Source organism: Jaculus jaculus, chromosome 13 (assembly GCF_020740685.1).
Source record: "Jaculus jaculus isolate mJacJac1 chromosome 13, mJacJac1.mat.Y.cur, whole genome shotgun sequence".
NCBI lineage: Eukaryota > Metazoa > Chordata > Mammalia > Rodentia > Dipodidae > Jaculus > Jaculus jaculus.
The window spans coordinates 49,627,395-49,632,966 of NC_059114.1; the positions used below are offsets into that span (position 1 = coordinate 49,627,395).

The window sequence follows — 5,572 nt, forward strand, 5'->3', positions numbered from 1 at the left end:
AGAGAATTATTATAGTACTTTGAATCAGTCTCTTTCCCCCATAAATTCATGTGAATGTTTGATCCCCAGCTGATGGCAATTTGGGAGGTAGAGCCTTGATGGTGAGGGTGAATTGTTGGGGGTGAGCTTAGGGGTGTTATAGCCAGCTCCTCCTTGCTAAATAAGAGTTCAGCTCACTCTCCTGCTACTGTTTCTCACCTCCTGTTGGGCACAGGTGATGCCCAGTATCTGTTCATGCCATGCTTTCCCCTGCCATCATGAAGCTTTCCCTGAAGCTATAAGCCAAAATAAATCCGTTCCTCCCAACAGTTGGTTTTGGTCAGGTGCTTTGCCCCAGCTGAGAATTATGCTTGCTGCAAAGCCTGACCATATGGGTATAAACATTTTTTCCAGTGTAACAATCTTTATAAAAATATGGAATGCTTCACGAATTTGTGTGTCATCCTTGCACAGGCAGGGGCCATGGTAATCTTCTCCATATGGTTCCAATTTTAATATATGTGCTGCCGAAGTGAGCACGGTATAAACATTTTAAAAAGTGCTTACAGGGCAGTTCAGTGGGCATAAGAAGATACATTTATCTTCCCGTCAGTTTTAGCCAAACATTGATCTTTCAAAAGTAACACATAATTGAAAATGTGTACAAATTTAAGGTATATATGTGATATTTTAATGTTTACATTATGAAATCATTAAATCAAGCTGGTAGTAGATGTGTTAAAATGTATAACTTTTTTTGTGGTGAGAACTTTTCACTTAGTGATTTTCAAGCAAATATTAAATTCTTAATGACAGGTCAGTTCACAGCTGAGACAATAATCAGCTTCCCCTGACAGGAAGCTAAAGCCATTTTGCCCACATTGTAGATTTTCCCTCCACCCTCCTGGAGAGGATTGAAATGTAGGAGATAATTTACTTCAGCTGGGGGTGGGGGGTGAGAATGAAGTTAGGTATACTTAAGTTCATCTTCAGAGACCAGTCTGGGCTACAACAGTATGCATGTACATGTATCATGTGTCTGGCTGTGAGGAAATATGGAAGATGGGGGGGGGGGTGTCAAAATTAATATGGTACATGTAACTTTTTTTCATTTAAAGACTTGTACAAAAAAATGAATAGTCAGGCCTGAGGACATTACCAGCCTCATGGCTCCAGAACTCAGTCCAGTTCTCTGCCATGACAGAGCTTAAGATCAGATTCTAGGCACTGCCCTGTTCACTGACTCTAAAATGTGCTCGCTTGTAGCACAAAGACAGACGTGGTACACAACTTCCAGTGACCCATTCCTCAGAGATGCTCAGGGTTCCAGCGGCTCCACAGTTCACTAGGTTAGTAATGATACAATTTTAAGGTGTCTGATTTTGTGGGATTCCTTTGGGTAATCAGGGCAATGAAACATTACATTCACTTTGAGTTTGCTTATCATAAAGTACATAGCATGAGGAGGAGGGTGTGCTTAAGACCAAAGGCATAGCCTGGAGAACTGAAGGAATGAAAACTCGCAATGGTGCAAGGTCAACAATGACTGTAAGCCTGGAACAATGTCAGTAAGGAAGCAATAGAGATCAGGCATGGCAATGCACTTCTGCAAGCCCAGCACAGGCAAGGGTTAAGTAGGATCACTGTGGGTTGAAGACCAGCCTGAACTATGGTGTGAGAACTCATCTCCAAAAGTCAAACAAGGAAGCAACAATATACCATGCTTTAAGTTGGTAACACTTTTTGAAAATTATATTCATGCCTGGTAGTTTAGATTTTGCATGCTAACCTGCATTATTCATGTGTGCTGCTCTTCATAGACTAGTGTGGCTTTGAGAGTATGGAGTGGTTTCTAAGCCTCCGTTCTAGTTCACTATAACCTTCCTCCTAAGGCTGTTGTGATAAGCACTGTGGGCTTATTTGTTAAGACGAGGTCTCATTTAGCCCAGAAGGGCCTCAAACTCAGTATATAGCTGAGAATAACTTTTAATTCTAGCCTTTACCTCCCAAGTGATAGGACTACAGCACTGTCCCTGGACTGCAGATGTATACAAGCCCCACCATAACTTTCCTTTAAAATATCTTACACAGGAATTTCATTTTGTTTAAAAAATTTTATTGACAACAGTCCACAACTCCCTCCCCCACTTTCCCCTTCGCAAATCCACTGTCCATCATATCTTCTCCTTCTCAATTAGTCTTTTACATGCTTTGATGTCATCATCTTTTCCTCCTATTATGAGGGCCTTGTGAAGGTAATGATAGACACTGTGAGGTCAATTTGTATCTGAACTACTGCATTGAAAGTACACCTACCCTTCCTTTGGCCCTTACATTCTTTCCACTACCTCTTCTGTAATGGATTCTGAGCCCTGGAAGATGTGACAGAGAGGAAATGAACTCGACACATGTGCCACCATGTGGGTACTGAGAAATCGAACCTGGGTTCTTAGGGTTCACAGGCAAGCGCTATAACCACTAAACCATCTCTCCAGTCTTTTTTTCAGCTGTCAGATGGTCTACAGGGAGGTTTTCAGCTCAGCTCCAGCAAGATTTCTCAGTGACCTTGCAACCAAAGCATGTGGAGTCTTCAGCAATAGGATCTCACCATCTATTTCTGGTGGGAAACCAAGAGCCTTAGCAATGGCCTGTAATGCTTTGGAGGCATCAGGGACCTAACAGGCCAACGAATAACCTGAAGTTATCCCACTCCTAGCACTGAAAGTTTTCTAGTAACAGTTCATGGCTTCTGGGTGTGCCATTATCCAAAAAAGGTTTCCATATGGCTTATTCATAACATCTTGAGTTTTGATTAACCCTTCCTCACCCTTCTTTTACTCAATTTCTTCCCATGACCTCACTTGGGCCATTCCACCCCCAGTAACCTGGCAGCACAGCGGCATATAAAAGCCAACCAGTAGGTAAGGAGGAGCCAGAGAGTAGGGGGAAGAGCATGGGAGAATCGCTGACACTGGAAACAGCCTAGATATACACACACCAAATGGCCAGAGTGGCCTGCATACAGTAACTAAGGGGGACAAACAGGGAGTTTAAAGGGGATCCTTAGAGGGTGTGATAGAGGTCTCGGCACGATCATTTCTTCTCAGTTTGGTGAGCTTTGAGTCTCATCACAATCTGAAGAGAAGGCTCAGAGGTTAAGGCATTGGCTTGCAAAGCCAAAAGATCCTGGTTTGATTTCCTAGGACCCATGTTAAGCCAGATGCACAGGGGGCACATGTGTCTGGGGTTCATCAGCAGTGGTTAGAGGCCCTGGCATACCCACTCTCTTTCTCTCCAATAAATAAATAGAAAAATTTTTTTTTTCTTTTTGGTTTTTCGAGGCAGTGTCTCACTCTGGTCCAGGCTGACCTGGAATTAACTCTGCCATCTCAGGGTGGCCTTGAACTCATGGGAATCCTCCTACCTCTGCCTCCCGAGTGCTGGGATTAAAGGCGTGAGCCACCACACCTGGCTTAAATAGAAATATTTTTTAAGAAGTGAGAACTAGCATTAATCCCCAAATGTAAGCATTCAGTTATTTAGTGGGCCTTAGCTGCTGTAATCTTATTCTGTTTGCAGCCTTTGTAGTTCAACCTAATGGCCCAGTTTTCCTATCAGATTTTCCTTTCTTGCTTTTTAAAAATAAAGCCTAAGGGCAGGAGAGATGGCTTAGCGGTTAAGCGCTTGCCCGTGAAGCCTAAGGACCCCGGTTCAAGGCTGGATTCCCCAGGACCCACGTTAGCCAGATGCACAAGGGGGCGTACGCGTCTGGAGTTTGTTAGCAGTGGCTGGAGGCCCTGGCGTGCTCATTCTCTGTCTGCCTGTTGCTCTCAAATAAAAACAGAAACAAAAAAAAAAATTTAAAAATAAAGCCCAAGCATGAGGGGTCTGCTCTCTACCTACTTCATCTTCCAACAGGACCAGCTCTTGCAATAGGCATTTCACATGTCTCACTGTGCACTCTAAGTTGGATCAGCGAAGAGGAAAAGCAGTAAAAGCTGTCAGGCCCTAGACTGTGGACATGTTCACATTTTCTATCTAAATGCCGCCGTGGGGCTCACCTCATAAAACAAACTTGGCACTTAACATCTTGGACGCTCTTGCTAAAGGGGGAGCGATACCGACCTGAAGTACACATACCCTGCTGCTTGTTCAGTCAGAGTACTCAGTAGGAACGGTTCCCTTCTGGGCCTTGCCAGACACTCTAAGGCTATTGACAGCTAGATGGCTTAACTTTAGCTGCCAAAACTCAATATAGATGCCTCGAAGCAGCACGTGTTTATTCATATTGCAACACTCCTCATACTTCTGGAAGTTTCGAATGATCCAAGCAACTTCCCAAGACGAAACTTTCAGGTCCTCATCAAGTCATCCTAAAAGATAAAAGTAAATGGCCACATGTGTTACAGTGAATTTCAACACGCTTAAGATTTGAGGAGCTCTGCTACAGAATCATGAATAGACCAGATATCCGCTACCATGTACATCTTATTTCCTAATTCTCTTTAATACCAGCCAAGCCTCCTCAAAAGCTAACCAACAAGTTGCCCCACTTCCTGTTACCTTCACGGACAAGATAATGAGTAAGTCATAATGCAAATGAGCTGGGCAGTGGCGGCACACCTTTAATCCCAGCACTTGGCAGGCAGAGGTAGGAGGACCGCAGAGTTCGAGGCCACCCTGAGACTACAGTGACTTCCAGGTCAGCCTGGGCTAGAGGGAGATCCTACCTCGGAAAACAAGCAAACAAACAAAACCCCCCAAACAAAAATAATGCAAATGAGCCATGGATACTAATACCATGGGACCCCAAGTTAAGGGCGAAGTCCCACACAACTTCCTCTGCTATCACCTTAACTCACCTTTGTGCTTCCAAGCGTCGTTCAGCTCGTAGCACCCATCTTCCCCCTGAGAAAATCGGTTGAAAGTGGTTAAATGAACCGTCACGGCCGGCGGCGTTCACTCTTGTGCACACACACGCGCACACACACACACACGTGTGCAAGCATGTCACTTACGCAGCTCCTGCGCCCAAGACACAGAGCCCAAGGGGAGGAAAAGGCTGCGAAAGCATTGCTTTGTGCCTTTTTTGACACCGCATTCACTAGTTTCCGAAAGTGAATGGGCAACACAAAGGCGACGCCGGGAGACGCCCCGGGGGCTGGAGGAGGCCGCCGACACCGAGTTTAGCAAGTCACGGTGGAAACGGTGAAATCCTCCCGCCCAGGGCAACGGGCGGGCCCGGCACGGGGCGGGCGGACCTACCGGGTCGGCGCGCTCACTGGGGAGCCGGAGCGGAGCCGGGGCGGCGGGACGAGGCGGAAAGGCCGCGGCGCCGCCCACGAGGCTTTTCTGCGGCCGGGAGCGCCCACTGCGGCGGCGGGGCGGGGGGGGCGGACGGAACCATCGGCGCCGCGCTCGCGCCTGCCGCCGCGTGGCCGGAGGGGGAAGCGCCGCGCGGGCTGCGGGGCGGGTCCTGCACGCTGCAGCCGCCTGGGTCGTCGCAGGAGCTGCAGGTCTGGGGTCCTTCTGGGCAGGCCGCAAGTGTTAAGAGCCAAGAAGAGCAGGAGGTGCGGGCAGGAGCATTATAGGA

The 5,572-nt window shown here is 46.9% G+C and overlaps 1 long non-coding RNA gene and 2 other non-coding genes across 3 annotated transcripts; all 3 read right to left on the reverse strand.

Annotated features, from left to right (window-relative positions):
* Positions 1-408: 408 nt before the first annotated feature.
* LOC123454300 lies at positions 409-519 on the reverse strand. Its single transcript, XR_006633285.1, has one exon. It is a non-coding gene; the product is annotated as a U6 spliceosomal RNA (small nuclear RNA).
* Positions 520-4,238: 3,719 nt separating this feature from the next.
* Positions 4,239-5,353, reverse strand: LOC123454212. Its single transcript, XR_006633215.1, has 3 exons — positions 5,245-5,353; positions 4,842-4,887; positions 4,239-4,352 (listed from the first exon to the last, which is right to left on the reverse strand). It is a non-coding gene; the product is annotated as an uncharacterized LOC123454212 (long non-coding RNA).
* On the reverse strand, positions 4,985-5,118 carry LOC123454369. The gene has a single exon (XR_006633335.1). It is a non-coding gene; the product is annotated as a small nucleolar RNA SNORA13 (small nucleolar RNA).
* Positions 5,354-5,572: the final 219 nt, after the last annotated feature.